At 39.5% G+C, this 25,282-nt stretch overlaps 1 protein-coding gene across 6 annotated transcripts in view; it reads right to left on the bottom strand.

Annotated features, from left to right (window-relative positions):
* Positions 1 to 25,282, bottom strand: part of fhod3b (formin homology 2 domain containing 3b) — a 93,266-nt gene that overhangs the window by 36,435 nt on the left and 31,549 nt on the right. The gene's annotated exons all lie outside the window — the stretch shown is intronic.

Consider the following 25,282-nt stretch of genomic DNA (forward strand, 5'->3'; position numbering starts at 1 on the left):
AATCTGCTGTCAGCACACATGTGTTATGATCCTGTAATGTTGTCATACAAAAATATGAACAAATCAATCAGAGAGTAGATTCAAATTCATTGTGATGTCTTTTTTGAAAAAGTAAGTGCTCAGCTACAACTATTTTAGTGTATAATATAATTTCCACTAAGTATGTGCATTCCTCTTTCAAAATCATTTCATTGTGCACATCATCAGCATCAATTATCCCAAGTAGCTAAATGTGAAAATATTCTGCAAGAATATGTAAGGCAAAAAAACCCCAAAACTGTAGGAATAACTCAGACATCTGTGGACAGTTAGGGAACAGTGGATGTTTCCTGCTGACAAAGGTATATCTGTAGCTTGCCATAAAAGTCAAGGCAGAAACCTTAGCCAATAGTCACCACAATGGCTGAGAAACAATACACCCATTTATCAATTATGGAAACATCACAGAGAAATAAAATAGATACATGACAGATGCTTGTGATGTGGGCTCCACTGAAAACGATCCTTCAGCGTGCCTTCAGTCTGCCAGAGAGTGGCAGCAGTGAGCACAGTTCCTGGAGCTCACTCCTCACTGCTGACTGAACTCTGACTCAGCAAATCCTGCCTGCTAGTGCTGCAGATGCAGCAACATCCAGTACAGTCCAGTGGTGCAGTATACCTAAGAAGTCCCACTTTCTGACAGTCTGATCTCAGTCATTGTTTTATACTGCATTTCCCAAACTGCTTTTTTTGGCACCATTTCTTTTGCTGCAATCGTGGGACTATATGATTTATAATTTTAGTCATGAATTCAATACCCAATAATGCAACTGCAAGAAACAAACATGCAGACAACACACACTTTATGTAGATATTGCCTTCTCACTCACACACAAACACATCTGCATTGTGTCCATGAGCTCCTTGTTCTTGCAATCAGCAGCTAGTAGTTGCAGCGAAGCACGGACACACACACACACACACACACACACACTGACAATTGGGATTGAAAGCAAAGTGCCTCTTTTCATTGTTGTCCATGTTGCTGATGAATTGAGAGAAAGAGAGAGGGTGTGTTTCCATTACTGCTGGCACACACAGACGACTTGCAGACACTGGTTTATTGCTTGCAAGCAGCCTGTGTGTCTCTCTTGGGACAAAGCATTTTCAAAGTAAAACTAAATTGATATTACATTTGTGTTTTACCATAATTCATGACACATGTAAATAACAGATCTATGTCAGGCAGAAAAGACAGCATTTATCCCTTGTTTCCCTTGCATCTACTTTTGATCTGTTTGTGATCTCCCTACTCTGTTTTCCTGTCTTTCTGCTCCTGCTGCACACCTTTCCTGTATTGACCTGGTTATATTCCTCAGTTCTCCCACCCAATCAGCTCCTTTTTGGATTTCTTATTTCATCCACTCAGTCTCTTTACATGAGTAATGCCCTGAGTGATGTGGGACTCCTTCTCCTGCCATGCATACTTGTACTTGGTAGGACAACAACTTGTAATTGTTTCTTATTTAATTGTAATGATTATATTTATATTTTTATCATATATTATTTACAGTAGTACAATGTGGGAGTAAAGTTGCATATGTCTGCACTTGCAATGCTTTTAAACTAAAATAAACAGCTGTAATTGTTGACTTATTGGTTTGCATTTCCTGCAGCTAGCATGAGCTGAAGTCAATCACAATAATTGCGCCAGTGACAAAGTAAGTAAGCTCCATACTGTGGTTAAAGCTTTTTAACAACTGCACCCTCCCCCGCAGGTCAAGAGAGGGCTGCAGTTATTGTAAAGTATCTCAGAGTTTAGATTTATGATCGCTAAACAGACAAACTGTCTGTTCAGTGGAGCAGAGAGATACTCAGGTTTACTAATCAAATCATTACCACATTGAACAAAATGGCTTGAAATCTTACCAACAGGTTTGTCAATATGCATTGGTCAAAACTAAATTATTATTATTATCAAAACTTCACAAGGTCAGCAAATAGACACTTATGTGGGCCAAACTGTAAATCATTTTTCATTGCTTTCAGACAAAAATGCATTCACTGACCACATTTTCCAAAATCCATGAACTCATTCTCACTCAGTCACACTCATGCATCCATAACTCAGGTTTGGGACCAGTATGCTCTTTCTCTTCTACAAGGTTTAACTGCACTTTGTCAGAGTCAACAAGTTTTAATTAGTTAATAGATAAATACTACTCAGCACTGCTAAACAACCTGTGATGATAAGTTCATGCCCAGAACACACCACAGCACACAGGAGTTACATGTGCACAGGTAGGCTAGAAAAGAAAGAAAGAAGATTTGATTAAAGAAAGCCACTTTATTCACCCCATGGGGACATAATTTTTTCACCTTTCCTATATCTTGTGTTTAATATGCACACACACACACACACACACACACACACACACACACACACACACACACACACACACACACACACACACACACACACACACACACACACACACACACACACACACACACACACACACACACACACACACACACACCAGGGGCCTACAAGCATGCAAATTATAAAATGGGAGTAAAGAGCGAGGGGCAGTTATATCAGGGTGCACCCATGTGAGCAGCTTGTAGGGTGTCGGGGAGGGGTGCCTTGCTCAGGGGCACCTCGGCAGTGCTCAGGAGGTAAGCTGATACCTCCCACTGCCAGCTCACACTCAGATGTTTGGCCCCACTAGAACCGGTGACTTCCAGTCCCCAGCCCAAGGCTTAGTGGACTGAGCTACTGCCACAGACTACCATTGCATTTGAATAAATCACACAGGCATCAATTTACAGAGACCAGTCAGACAATGTAGAAATGCCTTCACATAAGAGTTGAAGAGAGAAAGAGGGAAGAAGACCAAGAAGACCAGATGCCATTCCTGTACAACGGGTATATAAAACCAAATGTTGACAAAGATTTAGCTTTGCACTAATAATCAGTAAGAATGGATTAGCTATGCCTTAACAATTACCAATCAGTACAACACATCACAGGAGAGGTTCATCAATTAAAGATCAACTCAAAGTGAATAGGCATCTGAATTCTGGAAAGTCATTAAAAGAGAGACTTACCCACACAGATTTAAAGATAAACTATTTTTTGATGTTTATGAGTTTAACATTAAAATATTTAATATTAGAAGAACATTTTTAAATTTGATTCTTGTTTTAAGAAAGGCAGTACAGAGAAGCTAGAATACAAGGAAAATTATCTACAACCTCAAAGAAAGTCACATAACTAATTAGCAATAGGTTTGTTTGTTTTTTCTACAATAACTGGGAAAGCAATATTTCATAGGTCTGCTAAATCTTCTTTGTCAAGAGTAAGCTGTTGAGGTCAAACAGGTTGATATTTAACTGACGTAATAGTTAAGGATGGTTGTTGAAAGTGAACAGTGGAGAAGCAATTTAAATCAGACAGAGTCAGCTTTTTCCACATTTCTCGTGTTTGAAGGTAAATATTCCTGGTCTTTAAAGATAAACTGGCACCGATTGAGGGAAACTAATGAAGTCTGTCTACCAAAAGTAGAATTATATCATTAAAAAAGCTCATAAAGTCATTGCTATTGAGGATTTTAGGAATACAAGACTCAACAGAGCTGTTACTGTTAGACTGGCACAGTGCTGACAAGAAATCAGTGGTTGTTCTTATTTTCCTCTATTAGTGATGAGTAACTGGCTGCTTTGGCACAACATAATCTTCCAATACAGGCTTGCCAGGAGAAACGAGCCTCCAATTAAGTGGAGAATCATTTTGTCACTGTTGTTTGCTTTAGTTTGGTTCAATGGTTATATGATGGAGCTAATTTTCAATGTACTTTTAAAGCAGTAATTGAATCTAGGGTTATACATAGTGAGCCTGGAACACTAACAAGATTGTCAATTTGGGAGGGACTAAGGTTAGCATGAGAGAGCATAAAAGACCTTTGATATTTTGAGACATAACATTGAATTACTAACTACTGATGAAATTACTTCTTGAAACATATCTACAGCATTAACCAACATCCATCAATCAATCAATCAATCAAGTTTTATTTATATAGCGCTTAATCATGGCAGCAGACATTTCAAAGCACTTTAACAGACAGAGAAACCCAACTGAACCCTCCAGAGCAAGCATAAGCGACAGTGGCGGGGAAAAACTCCCTCGATGAGGAAGAAACTCCGGGCAGGACCCAGACTCTTTTGGGCGGCCATCCGCCTCGACCGGTCGGGTGGAAAAGAAATCAAAGGAAGATAAGAACAGCATCAGAGAGAGAGAGACAGAGAGAGAGTGACAGATAGACCAGATAGAGACAGTATCAATATGGTTAAGGTTGCTAAAGTCCAGAGTTGGTATTTTTGTCAAGTGCCATGTAACACCTGTGTTTGAGTGTGTGTGTGTATTTTTGGGTTTGGCATGTTTCTCTGAGGATCACTATGAAACTGTTAGAAAGCGATTCCACCAAAACACTAAATGAAGTCCAAGGTCTCTTTGCTATTCCTAGAGGTGCATCAGTTCACACTGATGCACTTCCAAGAGGCCCATCTCTAATGAGAAAGAGCTCAGTGGAGATTAGTTCCATACCATTTGGCACAAATATGCACCCCAAAATAAGGGCTTTCTGCACATCACATTTTGGAGAAAAAAACCCACTCATTTACACAGAGGAAATGTTTGTGAACCTCAACTTTCAACATCATTTTAACTGGAAACTCTGAAACAACCTGAAATTTAATAGCTCCCGACATTTATCATGGGTTGTCATTAGGTCAAGGCAAACCTATGGTTTTAAGAACAAAGGACATGATGGATTTGTCAGTTTGGGTTCTGTAACATTCTGTTTTCTGGGCTCACGAGATACATGATTAAATTTTTACTGGAGTGGATCCAAAACAGTCACAATAAGAACATTAACAAACTGCATCTGCCAAAGAGCGCTCTATCGCCATCAAAGATGTTTATACTATAGGACACTTGTGGCCAATGCGCCAAATAGACATGCTTCAAATTTCTGTCAATTCAAGAAAACAACACACCATCCAAGTTAAATTAATGCAGGAGTGTAGCTGAGGACAAGAAACCAAACTTTATCTCTTTTAGCTTTCCTGCTTCTTTAGGCCTTTGCTGACAGTAAAATGACTCAGCAGAGTAATAGTGTTTTTGACACCTCATATTGAATTCACAAAAAAAACAGCTGTTTTCTCATCTTAGGAGGCTGGAACGCCCACAGGGATGTAATGAAAGGTAATGATAACAATCATAAAAACAATAATGAAAAAGTTAATGTAGAATTGTACTACTACTGGGAAAGCAACTTTTCGGCTTCATTCAGATCAACTTGGACCCTGAGGCTGTGCCTGTCTTGCACTTCATTTTGAGTGTGCATTGGGTAACCTAACCTAACCTAACCCTACCTAACCTAACCTAACCCTACCTAACCTAACCTATCACATGGAGAAAGCCTCTCTAGACACTGGGCACTTACAGACCAAACAATAATACTCCCAGCTGTTCTCTTCCAAAGCCACACAATCGAGCACTAATCACTGCAACACTTGATCTGGACTGAAATAAAGCAGACCTGTCTTGTGCTGCTCCTGACATCTTCTGATGTTTCCCTGTCGATGACAGCACATTCCAGTAATGCTATTTTTGTGAGTTATTAACCACTTTTAACTTCTTTATCTCTGCCTGTCAATCTCAACCAACAAACAGTTCTCAGTAATTCAGTGCTTCACAGCTTAAACATTCACCCAAAACTGTGTCAATGTAGTCATTTCCATTGATAAGTTTCCATATGCAAACATCCCTGACTAACTTGGTCACTCATTTGTCGGTGTGCCTTCATTTCGAGGGTTTCCTCCACAAAATGAAAAGTATAACTACCATTGCTCAGGCTTCACACAGCAGGCAGACATATAAACCGCATCCAAAAGCACAGCTGGGAATCCCACAAAAACCCTGCTAGGCGGGACATCCCTGCATAAACAGCTGTAATTTAAACTGGAGTGAGCTGACAGACATGAAGACAAATAAGATAAAACTTGGTGTTGTTTCAGTGGTTGTATACTGGAAAGAACAAAGAATATGTGAGGTGAGAGGATATGAGCTACCTGGCTGGGGAAATAATTATTCAGCAAAAGAAGAAAAAAATTAAGTGTTTTCATCTGTCATCCAGCATTTAGCCAACCTCATGCGTTCTGGGCTACAATTACTGTTGTTTAGTACCCATTGTAAGTAAAAAAAACAAAACAAAACATCGAATATGGTTTATTATTCAAAGACATACCTTCACACAACCCTCCACACATGAAAGCAAAGCAACCAATGAGAGAGATTATAATTAACGTTGGTCCCTGAAATCTACAGGTTGAGTCTGGATTGAATGTTGGAATCCCTGGTAGAAGACAAGATTGAGCTTTATAAATTGAAACAGATAGTTAAGTTTTCACATGATGTCCGTTACAAGAAGTCAATTTATCATTTGTTAATTCTCGAAGTGCAACTCCTGGTTTGTCTGAAGTGATGCAGGTTTAATCAGTGATTAACCTTAATTCATGAACTGTAAAAGGCCAAAAAAGCATCACATTGAACCAGAGAATCCCAACCTTAACCCTCTCTGGTTAAGGCAAAGAGCAACCTGTGTTGAGCTGAGCCTTAAACATTGAATTTAATTCTATGCCAGGTCATTGCCCAGGAACTTGTCATGTCTAGTTTGGTTTCCCTGGTCAGTCTCTGTGAGAAGTGACAACATTCTTACTGAGCTTACTCTAACTGTCTGGGATGTGGCATTTAACAACGCCACGTCACTGCCTCATATGTGAGGATAAATGGACAAATCTTTTAAAAACAATAGAATAGAATTGAATAGAATAGAATAGAAAGCCGTTATTGTCACTATACATAGTATATTGAGATTTTGGGCAATTCCTCGCAGTGCAATAATTTAACAGTAGAAAAAGAGTAAAGAATAAAATACAAGTATATACAATTGTTACGCTTACGATTATTTACAAAGTGTATACATCGAATAACAGGAAGCGCCATGCCCAGCACGGCGTATTGCATGTACCTGATGACAAATTACACAGTATGTGTGTGTGTGTGTGTGTGTGTGCGTGTGTTAGGAGGGGGGTATCAGTGCGTGTTTGAGTTTAGGAGTGCAATAGCTTTCAGGAAGAAGCTGTTGTGGTTTATTTGTGTCTTCTGATAATTTCACAAGAAACTGTTGACTTTACAGCCATCCCCCATCATGAAACCCTGCAGCACAACAACATCGAAGATGCCTGTGTTTAATTCTTTTTTCCATTGCTTCTGTTTAGTTTTGTAAGGGAAACCTCCAAATTTATGAAGAGAAAACACAAGTAATTAATTTGGATGACCTGCCAACATGTGTATGGTGTTGTAACATGCTACTTTGTGGATAGAAACACAAGGTGAGTAATGGGTCATTAAATGCTTGTTATAGCGCCCAGATGGAAATCATCTAGTAGAAATGTAGTAAGGTGAGATCACTGATAGCATGTTGGAGTTTTGAATGCAATGCAAACTGGATCAAGAAAATTATATCAACGGTGTACAAGTGTGTGTCCAAGCACTGCAGAATGTGCACACACTAAAACAGGAGGTTTAGAAAATTTCACAGAGGAATAAAGGCAATAATGAATGTATTCCTGTTTCCTGGAGCTTATTCAAATTCCTTAGATGTTGTGATGGAAGACATATGGAGGTGATGGTTTGGATTAGAGTAAACTGTGTCAGGCCTCACAGAGTAAAGAAGCCTCTGTTATTAGGAGCAGAATTCCCAGGGAGGCCTGGATGTACCTATGGGCAACAGAGGCTCTAAGCTAATGCTAAGGTAGTGAGAGAGTTCAATGTTACCCAAAAAAGAAGACCTCCCGAAACATAAACACTAACGGCTTAACAAATAAACATTGGGTGCAAGACTATAAAATGTCTCATGTGTAAAAAGTCTAATGTTTTGTGTGCATTTAGATATAATTGATATTAATAATTCTACTATGAGAAGTTTAAAAAAATGTGCAGAAAAATCATTAAAGTTTCGCAAACATGCAAAAACACACTCATTGATTCTAAATTTCCTCCATGAATTTTTTTTTTCTAGACTTTCTCTGCACATCATCTGGGAGAGCCTGGTATCTCAAATCCCACCAGAGCAGTGAGGAGGTCAGGTATCTGTACTGTGACACTAAATCCTGGCAGAGACATTTGATACTAAGGCATACCACAGGCAAGTTCCAATAAACACAAAACTCTGTCTGCAGAGCTCAACAGTGCTTGTTTTAGTGGATGGAAATACGGAAAATGGATTGTCATGTTTATTGATATATTTACAAAAGGTTTCTGTGTAGGTTTATGCTTTTTCTCAGTCACTATTCTACTCAAAGGCACTGATGGCATTTGTTTTTTAGCTTTGAGCAACCTCCCATAGTTCCAGCTGTCTTTTCTGACTGAACACCTTCTCAATTTTCAGCTGAGGATGAGCATGTTTTCCAAAGCACTTAAAGGGCATCATGTGATAATTATTCTTTGGTTTCATCAATAAATTGTACATTTAGCAGCCATCAAGATACAATCTGCTGCCGTCAGAGAGGAAAAGTCAGGATGGAATCTGCAGAATTCCAGGCGAGGAGAGAGATGGCAGCAAGGCCAATGTGAGGACAGACAAATCTTTCATTACTGCCTGCCTGTCTAATGAGTAATTCCTTAGCTACCAGGTGGGGAGACCCTTACACCCCTCTCACAGTAAATATCCCCCCTTTTGTCCCTCTTCTTTTTCTGTAACCTACTGCCCCCTTTCATAACCTTAACAGGGTTTCCTCATTCTCGCCACCACTGACACCAACAACTAGTGGAATGGAGAGCAGGGCAAAGGTATGTTCTCATTCAGCAGATCAGACAAAAGCATAACATAAATATCAGCAGGGGGATGTCAAGGGATTACTCTGGGACGCTGCTTCACTGCAGTAAAAGGAAGTCACCATAAAGTTATGGTAACTGCTGAGAGGAATGAAGATGGTTATTATTTTTGTGCTTCTGGTCCTCTAAGGTTAAAGGCTCTTGGTGAAAGGCTCTTTTTCCTCGTGTTGCCTGGAAGCGGCTTCAGCCAAGAAGCTTTTCTAAGAACAACATACAGTAAAACACAATTACTGAACATTTTAAAAATGATAAGATGATATGATATGATATGATATGATATGATATATGATATTGCACATGGTAATTTCAACTGCTGAATGCTAGCTGTCCTGCAGAAGGGAGAGGAGTTATGCAGTCTGATGGCCACGGGTAGAAAAGACTTCCTGTGGCATTCAGTTGTTATTTTTGGTAACCTCAGCCAATGGCCAATGGTGTTCTTATATGATGACTCCTGTTGAGGCGTGCAGGAAGTGAGAGATGTTGTCTCTGATCCTGATCAGTTTCCTCAGTATCCTCCTCTATGACACCTCCACAAAGGACTCCAATTCCTATCCCAGGACAGAACCAGCCTTCTTGATTAGTTTGTTCAGTCTATTTGTGTCAATTGCCTTCAGCCTGCTGCCTCAACTCATCACAGTAAAAAGGATGACACTGGACACCACTGTTAAAATCAAGAAAAGTTATTTAATATACTCAGACTTTATCAAGAATTTAAAAAAAATCTAAATATAGAGATGGGAGATGTCAGAATAACCTCAGTCACTCTCTGCCTACTTCATTCTCTTGTTCTTCTTTCATTCTTGTGGCCATCTCTCTGCATCTGTCTGTGCTGCCTCTTAGGTGCATGGCAGATGGGTAGAAGCACCAGGGTGAACAATAAAAACAGCTGCGCTGACACCACATCTATTTTCAGATTCTGCTCTAGGAATAGGAAGCTGACCAACATGGAAGCACACCCATCTGTGACAGCACATAATCTATTTTCTATACTAGGTAATTGTCTCCAATTAATGTGAAGGAAAGGGAAGTGCTCCTTAGTCCCACATCACAACATTGTTTGTTTATTAGTGGGATGTACTACAGCCCACTTTAAATTCTAATTTCTTTCTCGTTGACAATAACATAACCCCATTTTTTCAGTTTCTTCATTGATGATGAGTCTAAGCACATGCTCATGGAATAAAACAACCTAATTCATCCAACACCCAGTCTTATAAAGGCAAGCCCCTGTCAGCAGTTTTGCTCACAACTCATAATGACCAGAGAAAATTACATTCTCCTGTCAGAGACACTTAAAAACAAAATGAAAAATGAAGAATATATAAATAAATTGAAATAAATGATCAACTGTTTCCTTCAACTTTAAACATTTCTCTTACAGCATAAATACATCATCTAAAAGCCTTATTAACACAGCCATTATTCAGCTCATAAAATTTTAACTTGGCCACCACATACTTTTCCAACAGCAGAGACAAAGAGATGTGGATGCTTTGCAGGGTAGAACACATTATTCACTATGTTGAGGAAGCAAACCAATAGTGGGGATTTAATACTGCAAAGTGTATTGTCTTAATTTTAAGAATAAAATATAAGAAAATAATTAGATGACTTACTTTAACAAGCAAAAAAAAGTTGGAAAGAAAATTTAAATCACTCATAAATACCTGCACTAAAGAAATGCAGCAAATAAAAACTAATGACGATATTGTTTAACTCAAAGAGATTTTTTTAAAAAAGTGAAATCAGATATTCCAATGGTAGAAGGCAAAAAGGACTGATTCCATCCTCCCACACATTTTCTTGTAGATGAGACGACCACAATGATCTTGTCTACAGCCACTTCTTCCGTTTTGTGGATCACTGGTTAGGTAGGGTCTATCCCAACTGACCGCACGTGAGTGACAGAGCTCCAGGGGACCTGTGACCCACAAGGTGGATAAGCAGCTAAAGATGAGAGGGCGATTGTTTCATTTACAAGAAAATAGATGGATGGATGGATGGATGGATGGATGGATGGATGGATGGATGGATGGAGGATGGATGGATACATGGATGTCATTGTCAATCTTTATTCCAGTCTCTTTACATTTATAATTCATTCAATTTATTTAATTTATAATTTATTACATAAAATATTTCCTTCATGAACCATACAGACTCAAAATTTCTCTTGAGTGATTGTTCTGTTTGTGTTGTTTCTCTTGTCACTCTCTCTTTCTCAGACTGTGGCACATAGAACATTAAAACAGAGGTAATTACGGATTACTGTATATTTGAGCAGTACTCCACTTCTCTTTCATTTTTCTAAAAGAAACAAAAAACAAAGCACCAAAATAGAGCCCTGAACAAAAGTTTTCTGAAGACATCATCTTGAGGATGATAGAAAGAGCAAAATAATGACAGATGGGATCACACGAGAAAACATTTGCCCATTTTGATATATCTCCGTGTAGGTGATGAAGTGATATAATCATAATAATCAATCCTTTAATAATCCCTGTAGGGAAATTACTTGACTCACAATCACTTCAATACAGGCCTGTACAAACACAGACACACACACACACACACACACACACACACACACACACACACACACACACACACACACACACACACACACACACACACACACACACACACACACACACACACACACACAAACGTGTCTCCTGTTGACATGCAAATGATGGAAGGTAGAGTGGTGGGCAGCTCTCACGTGGAGCGTGCCAAATGAGCAGGTTGTAGGGCGACAGTGCCTTGCTCAAGGGCACCTCAGCAGGGCTCAGGAGGTGAACTGGCACCTCCCACTACCAGTTCACACTCCAAACAATTCTTACCCACACAAGTTTGGAACTGCCCACCCTCCTGTCCCTCAGTAGACTGAGTTATTACCGTCCCCATATTCAGGACAACTTTTGATTTGACTAGAGTGTGTTGTAAAAGGCACAAACTGCTTAAAGTTTTATTGTGAGTTTCATTTGTTGAGCCAAGAGTTATAGTTTTATGACAAGAAAACAGATTTTGTAAGTAAAGATTATTCTCAGAATACTGAAGACAGAATTTATCAAAATGCCAAACTGTCTTTCTTTCACATTCATATCATCAAACATTCGTCATTTCTTGGCTACTAGGAGTTTGGGCCATTATCTTTGATCCAGATTCCCACTGGCACAGCATTACCTGGAGTGGAATCATCAAACAAGTCAGTGCATGAGTTTGTTTTTATGGTTATACAGTTTTATAGACATAAAAACAGGTTACCGTGACTATTCTGGTCTTGAAAATTGTTGCACCTTAGTGATGCCTTTGCTTTGCTAATCAGGGTGTGAGGTGTGATCTGACTGCTGACAGGTCGCAGACCCTGAGGAAAGGTCAAGTCAGCACTGTTACTGCCAATGAAAGCAGCAAGATAAAATAGGCTCATATAAAACACATGCCGTGATTAGACAGGCACTATATCCCAGCTTGTGATGGAGCAGACCAATTAGTCCACTCCTAAAATATACCAAAATGATCTGTCTTATTAAGGATAGGACTGTTTGAATAGCCACTGCTTTGGTCTTTGGCATTGTTTAAATGAAAGCAACTGCAAACTGTAAATCCTGTTTCTACTCTGGGGAATAACTGTTTGGCCAACTGGAACAAATTCATCATTAATGTGACTGACTGCTTTCCCTTTAAGTTCATACTGAACAAAGCCAAATGACTGATGTATGAGCACTTTTATTCAGTTTGGAACATATCATAAATTTCCCACTCATGTTAGCACAGTTTGATAAGGCTTTACCATTTGTTCTGTGAGCCAAATGGGCACAGTCACCAACCTCCTTTCGGCATGATGCGTTTATTTTCTTGTGGGTGTGCACTGAACTTTTCTATTGGCAGATCTTCATAAACTGATAGTAGATATTAGGCAAGAACTGTTGCTCAAAATCTACAGAATCACTACAGGTGTTTTAAAGTTGCATCAAGAAAGAGAACAAGAAGCTTGTTCCTTTATATTGTTGTGTTAAGAAAAATGCAGCCATATTATAAATACTCAAGCATGCCATTTTCCCTGTTGACCACCTGATTTGGGAAAGTAATTTATTTTATTTTATTTTGTTTGTTTGTTGCAACAGGGCCTCATAATATCCCTGACATATTCAAACTGGTCTGACTAAATACAGTACAACAAGCCTGGGATCCCTGTACCACAGTGGGCCTGTCTTAGCGAAGGAAGGTAACTACAGCTCAGATCCATCAAATCTTGACATTCACACACCCCCACATCCACATAGATAGCATTAATCCTTATAATGATGAAAGAAGATACAGACTGACTCCACAACTTGGAGATAGAACATAATAACACTCCTTTGATGGACATGAACACTTTATGTGATCTCACGTTACCCGGGGAAAATCAACAAGAGATAGGCCGATATATTGCGCTAGGCTCCTTGTCAACATTTTTCAGCAGTACGCTGGGCCTCCTCCTCATCATTCATCTGCTACATGAGGATCCAGTGTGTTTAGCAAAAAGAGGTCCACACTGTTTAGGAAACCGAGGAACCCTTTTTGCCACACTGATCCATAATAAGCTTCTTCCACCCTGGAATGTATTACTAGGTAACTTGGCAGTTATGGAGATGGAAACTGTCCACAGTAAATGTTTTAAAGCACTTAAAGGAACTTATCTTTGTATCACTGAATATTTAGGATGTGATTAGGACTAATAGTCTTATTTAAAACAAGAAACAGGATTAAGATACTTAATTCATTACTCCATCAGTCTGACAACCTTTAAGAAGTGTCCATATCTGCAACACACAACAAAAAGGAAATTAATTGTATAATTAAAAGTGAGTGTTTTACAATGAAGCCTTGCCAACTTTGAAGAGACATACCTAGCTTTCAGCATTCAAGACCTGTGAGTATCAATCACAAGAAAATCTGTTTTAAAATTAGGAGCCAGTCATGCATTTCTACAACGTGACTGTGTCAGAGAGTTTGAGCTGGCACACCTTGAACACCCTTAGATTCTAATAGGATAAAAGGGTACTTTGACTCGCAGCACTACAGAGGATCAGCCATCTTTTGGTGTTCTCTTGCATTTCTTAGCCACAGCCAGCCAGCGTGAAATGAAAAAAAAAAGGATGAGCTAGAGCAAAGATGATCGACTACAACAACACAAAAAGCAATGCCAACAATAAATGCCTTAATGCAATGAAAAGATATTTGTGGTATGAAGAACCTCCATTATTTAGGGAGGAAACACATGCCTTAGAATGAGAGGCTCCATAGCCTTCACTTAGCACAAATGAGGTGAGGTGGATATATGATATCTCTTGTTATTTCAAAGAGTGGGAGAGTTATTCTAAAACTAATCCCAGATTAATGTCATCTGTGACTAAGAACATGAATCTGACATTGTCATACATAACAAAGCTCAGGATGATGGTTTAGCTTAGCCTCTAATCATATACTAACCGCCTGACACAGCTAACGCTACTGACACTTTAATACACCTTTACTACCTTATTAAGGAATTTGTGGGTTAGTGAGTTGTTGTTTTTTTAATCTAAAGATTGTTTGTGTGTCTTCCAAGGGCTTTGTCATATAGAAAGGTATGGGACTGAGTCCAAAACATTTATAATAAATGAAATAGAGGTGAAGTTTATGAACACTTGGGTGATATATTAAATGCAGGTCTTGTCATTGCTGCATAACGTATGTGTGTTTACCATTCTAACCCCTAGAGGTCTCTGTCTGGTATTTCTTTGAAAGCAGAAGTAGAGTTAGCAGGTTTAACTATCCCAACAACAGCAGACGCCAGAGAAATAATGCAACAGAAAAAAAAGAGGACCTTGATCTTTGGACAGCAGGGGGTGAAATTTACGCATGGTTGGATCTACATCTACGGAGACACAGATGTGAAAAAACGACTTTGGCCATTGTGTTGCTGGTATTCAAACCCATTCCCTTGAAGAGTAGAGCAAAAACAAGCGACTGCCAATAAGGTCTTATCGAAGCGTCAGCATATCCTGTTTCTTCCAGCATTGATGCAAATTTTTATATAATGTCATGCATAAATATTTTATGGACTCTTTTTAAAGACAACATTTAAGTGCTTGTACGGTCATTTCCAGTAATGTTTACTTATTGCTGCACAAACTTGAACAATAAAGTTTATTGTTACAACTCCTGGATAACCCAATGCTAAACATGCATTTTGCTTCCAATTAGGTTTGAGATGCTGTTTGCTTTTTCCACAAAACCTTCCTATTTCCCGAAACTAACTACTTTGTGTTCTTTTACATGTAGTGACTATTAATCCAAGAGCAAATTCACTGAACAATTGTATTAAAAAAAAATCTTGGCTCAGTCAACCAACCAAAGCTTCCTGGTTTGGACTCTCTTGCACTGCATGACCACACATACCTTTGCACTATGAGTTGCATGGCTCTGCGGCTGCACTGCAGGGTGCAGCTGACCTTCTCCCAAAAAGACGTTTTCACAGTTGTGAAAAAGGGATTTATTTTTTCTTTGCCCTACTGAACTGAATACATCACACAAGGAGTGTGATGTATTCTAAATCTGAACACCTCACCTCATTTTCTGTGTTTCATCTTGATTGACCATGGCCTATGCATGAAATCAGCCAGATTCAAGAGCCAAATCTTGAAAAATATTTATGACCCACATATAAGTTTATTTACTCCGGCTTATCGTGAAAGGCATAGAAAAAAAATTGAATATTCCTGAGACTGGGGTTTTTGCATGTGTGTGCGCGTGCGTGCATGCGTGTGTGTGTGTGTGGGGGGGGGGACTACGTGGGGGGTTGCGTGATCACACATGTTTAAAAACCTTAGCCTAATACTGCAGAGCCAGGCACCTCCATATTTTCACTCTAAGCAACTCCATCCCTCCGGTGTTCACCCCTCCTATCCCCACCCTGTCCTGGTCATGTGCCAGTTCCACCAAAACCTTTTCATGTACACCTGGTAGTGGTTAAGCTCAATCATAGCCAGAATGCTGCTGCATGAGACAGGGAAAACTACTTGAAAAAGGTCCTCTCATATATGCATATACATACTCTGTACTGCATTTCATAGTGGAGGCAGATGAATCTAAAGTTCTCACAGTTGTGATCTACATTTTATGCAGGTGCAACAGAAATGGGATTCTTCTTTTTCTTTTTAACAGAGAGTCTGTTAGAAATAAGGGTCCTAGAATGAGGTTTGACCCACATTCAGAAGGTGATATTTTGTGACAACACTGAACAGGTTTTTATCATCATAGAATATAGTTGTGTCACACCTGCTGAGAAGTGTTTGAGAATTTAAGTACTTTGCAGTAGGCAAACTCAGCATGGGACTGTGTGTGTGTGTGTGCGTGTGTGTGTGTGTGTGTGTGTGCGCGCGCGCTCTGCTCTTGGGTCACAGCTTCCCATTGATGTGCTTTATCTAAGGCTTAATGGATGTTGTATTTTCGCCGACTGCGACTGATTTTCCCCATTCTGGAGATTTGAAATGAGTTTTACAAAAGACTCCAGTGGCTATATTAGACTAGCATTAGCAGGTACAACAGATACAGGGATGAAAGTAACTGCATAATCTCAGTGTTTAATGTGTATAAATGTCTTCATGTTCTCTAAAACCTCTCACTGCTCTGAAGGCTGCTGTTGCGTCTACTGGACTGTGCTTGCTCTGATCTGGTTCAGATAAACGTGGAACTCTGGAAATGCTGAACCGATCCAGCTGGATCCCATAAAGGCCTCAAAGCAGCCTTTACACTCTGTAAAAGCCTTTGGATTCAACAGGCATACAACGGAACTGTAACCTCTATATATTCTAAATATTACATGATTAGAAAGAAGAGAGGTTAGATAAGCAGACCACAATATACCACACAATTACAAGCGTACAAACACGCTGTGTTTGGGCTTGGAACAATGGGGGCTTGTACGTAGATGACTGCTATGATTTGCATACTACTGGAGTACGATGACGAAAAAAGAACACATTATGCTAAATGACTAAAACAAATATTGAAACTTTCCTAATGGCATCCAGAGCGGGAAACAGACATGTTTGCTTACTATGTCAGGGTAATGGCTGTGCTTTTTCATTTGGTTGGTTTGAAGTTGACTGTAGTGGATGCCTTTGATCATGGAGTGAAGAGAATATTTTTTTTTATTGGTGCTCATATAAATATTCTATGATTGGGTAGAGACACGAGACCTGATGACTATATTAAAATATACCACACGAGCGGGAACCCGTGGAAATCCCACAATAAAACAATATCAGACTTCATACCAAACATATGAAAACAAATGTATTGGTATTATAAACCATGCGCACCCATCGCAGAGTTCTCCCACCAGCAGGCAGCACATCATGGTGTGACCATGAACTGGAGTTGGTGTGTATGAATGAATGAATAAATAAATAAATAAGCAAGCAAGCTTTCTGACTTATAAAGAAAGAAACTGATGAAAAAATAACCAACTGTCAAGCATGTTTATTGATGCATCTTCGACGTGGAGCTGTTGTACGTCAGAAAATAGCCAGTTTTAACTCCGTCCATTCTGTGTGTACATGTAGACACGGGTCACACACACTAACGTCACAGTGGTTTTCGTCGCAGGGAGACACCCCCCGGATAGAAAAAGTTCCGGTTACAGCATCCACATGACAACGCAGACCCAGTGTTTTCATCCTGGATATGGCAGATGCACTGTGATTGGTTGGGAGGTAGTGGGTGGACTTAAAATGTCACAGAGTGAGGTTTTCAAGTGAGCTTATTCAAATATATAGGTGGGGGAGATTACTGTACCCCAAAGTTCACACGTTTTAAAAGAGCTCATTTAAAATAAATCTTCTTCTTCTTTTCCTTTCGGACTCTCCCTTCAGGGGTCGCCACAGCGAATCAACATATGTTTAATTTACATGTTTGATCTTTTACGTCGGATGCCCTTCCTGACACAACCCTCTGTATTTATCCGGGCTTGGGACTGGCACAATAAGACACAGGCTTGTGCCGTCTTGCGGCTACATTGGCTCATTTAAAATAAATATGGAATCAAATATGTTCCAAAATTTGGAAATTATCTGTATTAGTCACAACTTTAATCTTACATTGAAAGTACATTGTGCTGTATGTTTTTTTTTATTATTGTGTAATAAACAAGTGCAGTCACGTAGTGTTGCAGTATTTTGATATTAGCTTCTGCAGGCTTTACTTTTTGGGTATGTTCACCTTTTTCAGCTTTTTTAATCACAATGCTTTTTGACTTTATATACTAAAACTTCAGAAAACAAGGACATGTCTTGTATGCTTGTGTGAGCATGGCATCTTCCAAACACATAGAGGCATAAGACTGGAATAACTAACATGACATTGTCAGGTGTAATTGAAAAATTCAACAGTAAGATAAAACAGCTGAACATTGAACTGTATGGACAAGATGCCAGTTTATCATAGAGCTACACATAGACAATCAACCGCTCTCACTCTTACACATGTCAGCAATACGTTTCTACAGCCCGTTTTGGTGGTAAGAGGAAGCCAAAGACCCCAGGAGCAATAGAGGGTGAATGTGCATCTACAGGTTGATTTGAGCCCAGGACCTTCCTGATGTGAGGTAACAGCACTACTCACTGTCTCACCATGCTGTCCCTCCTCATCCTGCTCAGAAATATGAACTTACTACTTAATCAATAGTAGTACTACTTAATCAATTAAAGGTTAACGAAATTCATGAAAAATAAAATGTGGTATTGATTCAGCTGAGATGATCGAAAAGGCTACCCTGGAGGAGTGGGCTTGAGTCAGTGGCTTTTTCTCTTTAAAAAGTGACCTTTGACCCCCTGGTATCAACAGCTCCTAAAAGCTGGCTGCCTCATCAAGAGCTACTTGTCCACTTGAGAATCCACAGGGGAACACCCCCCACCCTCCACTGGAACAGTAAGTCATTTGTTACCAGTCATGTCAGCAAGGTCTCGGACTCCTGTATCTCATTCTCAACACTTTGAAGGGATTGACTGAAACATTTTTGATTGAGTCAGTTTTTACTCAAGAGGGATTTCATGCTGTCATGAACAGCTGAGTTTACAGATGTGACAACTTAAAATTTGATTCTTTATCTCCGTGCAAAACCTTAAAATACCGCTGGTTAACCCTTGAGCTGGGTAATTTGTACCCTTTCATCTTAACACTGTTGCAGCTTGAAGCCACGCAGCGTCTCATCATCTACTTTCTGTGAAAAAAGCATTGTACGTGAATAAAAAAAACAATCTACCTTCCCTACTGTCTATGTCAAAATTTGTAAAACTGCAGCTGACTGAACACTTTGTGTTTGAATTGCGGGAGAGCAAGTCTGTACTTAGCATGTTGTTTTTAGCCCGTCTTAATGTCTTCCATGTCTAGGCCTATTTGTCTCTGGGCTGACTTGGCCACATCAGTGGGGAGCTGGGAGGAGTCAGCATGTGTGTGATGTGTGTGACAGCTGAAAGTCTGGTTCACAGAGTTGCCTTGGTTCAGTCTGTCACACTTGCCAACGAGTGGGTGAGACTTTGGTTTTAGCTCATATTTGTTTGCACCAAAGCATTTGTCTAACACTGGTAATTATATGCAGTATGTAGAGAAAATAATAACCTGACACTTTTCTCATGTTTCTACATGGTAGTATGTATTTGAAAAAACTATTCCGGTAGAGAAAGGGAATGAGGTGTAGTTGGGTTGGTGGTGACAAAGTAGGCTGGAAGACCTCACTGGAGGTTGAGGCTATTGATGTCGGTCTGTTTGACAGCGAGGTCACACTGAGTCCCCCCAATGTTTATCCAAACTGCCAAGCAGAGAGCTGGAACAGGTGAACTTTGTTTACCGTCACTGTGAGGTAAAGCTGCAAACCTTTAACTGAGTGTATAGCTGCTGTTTTATTGCTTTAGTTATTACCATCTTATAACAATTTTTTTTTTTACGTTATTCGCGAAATGTCTGTTGCAGGCTTAATAGATGAGAAGCAATGAAGCACCCTAAAAGTGGAAGCTAAGCTCGTACATCACTCGCAGACAAACACAGTCACAACCCACTAGTAGTTTAGAGTTTGGGAAACTCTAAACTACTCACCAGTGAAACAGATATCTTCTGGAAAACACGCATGTAGGGAGAAAATGCAAACTCTACAAACAAATGGTACTGGTCTACTTCAGCTGGAACGAGAAAGTAGGAAGTGTTTTTTGGCTGTATGTCAAGAGCATGACTGCTATGTCCACATTCTAATTAGGCTGCTGTTCATTGTTGATCAGTAATTAATACTGATGTCTGAAAAGCTCTAATACCATAAGATAACTCATTAAGCGACAACCATAAGAAATGCTGATACCTGATTTCTTTTTTTTTAACTATGTCATATGAGCAAATTCATTAATTTACAATTTAAGAACTGCTTATTCTAACAGGTTTTTCCAACTGTAAGTTCCATTCAACACAATGTTCCACCAAGCCAGTCCGCTGAAAAGTCAAAAACAGCACAGACAATCCTGTTTCAGTTACATGAAATACCACGGGAGAGTTTTAAAGAAAATTTGTCCATGCTGTCATGTTAATGTGAATGGCCTGAAAGCCAAAGCACCAGAAAATTAGAAAATGACAGGGAAAATATGAAAAATAATTGTTTAGGAATAAATAGAAAGATTATACTCTTTAAAATACCCAAAAGAGAAAATGACAGCCTCATTTATTCATTAGTTCATGGAAACAAACCAAATGTGACCACACAACTATTTGTGACCACAACAGTACAACAAACAAACACAAAAGACATTAAGAAGAAATGGCAACATCACATTCAGAACAGTTTACAGACATGTTCAAAACCCCAAATAGCAGTAAACTCCAGGATATCAAGCCAACAGATGAATTCAGTTTTTGTGAATAGAATTGTTGAAGCAGTACTATTTACCAGAACCAGCCTACATACTGCATGGTTCTTTGGTGCAGAACTGTGTCCTTATTTGGCACATCACTTTCCTTACTGCAGGAGATTTACTGTATTTGATTTCAACTTTTTAATTTATAGTGGATTAAATGACACTAAGCTAATTGAAGTAATTTAGGAATCTGATTTTCACTGCATTTTTGAGGGAGTTTTTGTCCTGTCATCTTCCGTCTAGACATCACTGTATTCCCAAACAGCTGTTCTCATGACTGAAACAATACAAAGGTCTCTTTCAATAATGTAAACTTTGAGGTCCATTATAATTTGATTCTGCTAAAACGTTTGTGTGATTTCTTGTCTCTAAGCTGAGATGTAAGAGTGGGTGACTCCGGGCTTGTCAACCAAGAACAAATATTTTGAGTGGCATAATGGTGTTACAGGAAAATAGGTATTCACACCACTTTAATTAACACATGATCATTACCAACTTGCATCACTGTCAAATTAGTACATCAATACATCCATTTTCTTGTAGATGAGAGGCACACTTATCCCAGCAGACTTACTGGTAATAGGCTGGGGCCACTCCGGGCACAACAGTGGTGCAACTTGGAGGAAAAGAAGACAAACACTGACACCCATACAATCACAGCTACGGGCAATTTGGAATGATCAGTTCACCTGAAGAACATGTTTTTGGAGGAGGGAGGAAGTCGGAGAACCTGGAAAAAACTCCTTTAAGAAATGGGCAGAACATATAAGGAAGGACTCAATGGGTCTATTTCACGAAGGCAGAGTTAACCTACCTTGAGGTAAACCTGTGGTTCTGGGTTGCTTTACCCTGAACTTGGAAAAACCAGGGATTTCTGTTTCACAAACGCAGTTCAGGGTTAGTTTTTCTAACCCAGAGTAAATTGACCCACAGTTTAACAGACACCACAACTTCAAAAAAAGCCATCATCAATGGAGCCCCGATTCATCGATTCACCATGACGACGGACGTGACGACGGACGAGACGCGCACCGCAACGCTTTACGGAAGTCAAAGTACAGATTTGAATTTATGAATAGAAAGACTTTGAAGAAATTTTCAGAAGAAACAGAACAGCGTTGCAGCTGCAAAGAAGAGCGACATGTCGTGGGAGTGAATTGCTGCTCAAGTTGATGCGTAAGTTCTAAGTCCGTTGCACTCAAGGTTAAAATACGGAAGTAAACGGCTTCAAGAATAGTTTATTAATTTATTTTATTTAGGTGCGATCCAGTGGGGGGAGAAGGGCACGTCACCAGCTGAGAATGAAAATAAAAACATTGTTCACACAGGTCAGACTTCATCATCTCGTTATGGATCCTCCTCATCCTCAATATGTTTGATATTGTACAGTTAATATTAAGTGGACGTTTGACTATTCAATTGTTTTATCCCCAACATAATGCTCACACACATAAATGCGCTCTCATCTATATCAGGTTCTGTTAAATAATGAAATACATTAAAACGTTTTATTGTTGTGTAAATAAAACAGTCAATCGGCATATGAACGTTACAAAAACAGTTAAGAAGGATATTCACACCATTGCGTACACCGATATTATCTAAGAACTGAAATCAAAAGCTGTCATGTAGCTCGTTTGATACAGTAATAGCCAAAACTGCTTTAGTTCATACAACAGTGGCCGTGACATTGTACTGCTTATAACCGCTTTAAGGTATTCCAGGTTTTATTTTCTGTCTGTTTTAGTCACATGATACACACAGGGGTTAATATTGATTTTTAAAAAAAGAAAGAAATTAACAAGAAATTGAAGAAAACAAAGGTGGGATAATATTTTATGTTACTGATTGTTCTCTTCCCATTCTGGTGGAATACAGAGTGACATTTATCCTCTACTTAAGTATTAACAGATTGTCATCCCTTTTTAAAGAGAACTGATAAAGAGAACTGTCCGACAGGATATGACAGGACATCTGAACGCGACACAAAACAAATTAAAATCTCTGTGAATTAGAAACTCCATCAAGGGGCTCCTCGTCAAACTGACATGCTATGTTCACCTCTGAAATACGGAGTTATTTATTAAACCTTACTTCGGTCAGACTCTCCGTCCGACAGAACCAGGAAATGAAGCCGCGCGAGCGGCGGTGAAAGGGGGCGGAGTCAAAAGAAACCCTGGGTTTGTGGAATAAAACCTGCTCCTGACAAGGTTATGTTCAGAGAGTCTGTTACTGCGGTAACAAACCCAGAGGTTCACTTTACCTCGCTACATGAAACAAGCCAGGGTTACTGCTCTAACTCTGGGTTAACTTATCCCCCTTTGTGAAACCAAGAACCATGATTTCAGGGTTAACTTACTCTGGGTTTCCACTGCACCTGCTTTGTGACACGGCCCCTCCTCCAGACCAGGCTAGCTTCAGAGTCTGTTACTGTGGTAACAAACCCACAGGTTTACCTCATGACACAGGCTAGGTTTACTCCTCTGACTCTGGGTTAAGTTACCTCCCTTTTTGACACCTTGTTTTCCGTGATTTCAGGGTTAACTTACCCAGGTTTTCCACTAAACCGGCTTTGTGAAACGGACCCAATAACTCAAAAAGGACTCAAACCCGAAATCTTAGATGTGAGGCAACAGCACAACCCACAGCGCCACCGTACCTCCCCCATTATATATAATACAATGCCTGAATCAGCTTCTTAGGTAAACTTGAGGCTTGTCCTTGTTGTACAATACCTCCTGCCCAAAGTCAGTTGGAATGGGCTTCAGCAAATTATCAGTTCACAATCACAGTTCCTTATCCCCCCCAGCCCATTTAACTAGATGTTTGTCAACTAATCTGCAGAACCTACTAATTCATGTATTTGTGATGTATAATGGCTGCAATAAAAGAAACTACAGAGAATATTAAGCACATATTTTAGTCGGGGGTGTAAAAAACAGCTGTTTAACATGAGCATTCAAAAGCACATGGAAACAACCTGTAGTTCGAAAGGTATAGAAGAAAATGGTACACGTAAGATGATATGCACAACTACAGCACAAGTTGGAAATGTCCTATTACAAGGCTGTGATCAAAGTTAAGGTTCAATGACATATACGCCAGCACCCATAAAACTTGAACAGTGATTTGGTTTGATAAGTCGTTTTCACCATGTCCCTGCATGTAGACATCTCATGTCAGGCATGAAGAAATATGAGTCATTTTCACAGGGGCCAGGTGCACCTTTGATGGCAAAGCCCCCCATTCACATAGCAAAACAGGTCCAAGAGCAGTTTTACAAACGCTAGGTTGAATTCCAACACCTCACCGGTTAGATTTCCTCATATGCACAGCTCAGTATTACAGCACTCCTTGGGGAATAAAGTATAATAGAAGGGCTGAAAATGGATCAAGTCATTCTCACATGTCGGTAATCAGTCATCGATCGTATTACAGGGGGGTTTTTTTGTTCTCTTTTTAATAGCAACTAAAAAAAAACTGTCAAAAAACTGTTAAGATGTGTTTTCCATGAGTTTCTTTTTAACTAGAAACAAGATTAATTTGGAGCGACTCTTTGGAAAGGTTTTAAGCAATAAAGTATTTGTCCAAATTTGGATACAACTGCCATATGTAGACATTACGCAAAACTCAGTAGTGCTCAACTGTTTTCACTCACTTTGCCCATTTTCTGAGCTTTACAGAGAATGACCAAAACACTAGTAACATCCTGTAAAGACATCAACTTCATATCCCCTAATGGCACAGTTTAGTTGGTGGTGGAACGCTGTAGCTTAGCACTTCCACTGAGAAAACCCAACCTCATTCAAGGCATGAACAGAAGTGTTAGCAACTTTGTGTATCATTTGTCAAGTATGATGTGGATAGCATGTATGATGTTACATAATACATGTTTTATACCTTAAGTCACAGCTTGAGGTTATTCAGGACCATTTATAGAAAATTCTATTCCCTCACACGTGGGTTTGCGCCTTTCCAGGTAACTACTGTATTAATAAGTCATCATACATAGAGCATGCCGCTAAAATAGTCAACTGGAGTTAGGTGATACAGCTGGGGGATGCTCTATATATGTGAAAGGAAAGTGAGACCTGTCTAGACCTGGAATTCACGCGTTAGATCAAAAAATAATTCAGCACCATTGCAGTAACTCACTGGCTGAGAGGTTAAAACAGATGGGGGTCATGCTAAATATAAAGACAAGCACACACAACACCAGTAGGTAAAAATATTGCAACACACATATGGGGCAGATAAGATTTGGTGAGGTCCCCACAACAATATCCCACATCGATGCTCAGCTCTTCTTTAAAAGGTAAATAGATAATGACAAAACCCTCTGTTCATATTCAAGTCACTCTTTCAGCATTAGTCTTCATCAAACTGAGAATATCTACTGCACCATTAGCAC

Source organism: Antennarius striatus, chromosome 9 (assembly GCF_040054535.1).
Source record: "Antennarius striatus isolate MH-2024 chromosome 9, ASM4005453v1, whole genome shotgun sequence".
Taxonomy (NCBI): Eukaryota; Metazoa; Chordata; class Actinopteri; order Lophiiformes; family Antennariidae; genus Antennarius; species Antennarius striatus.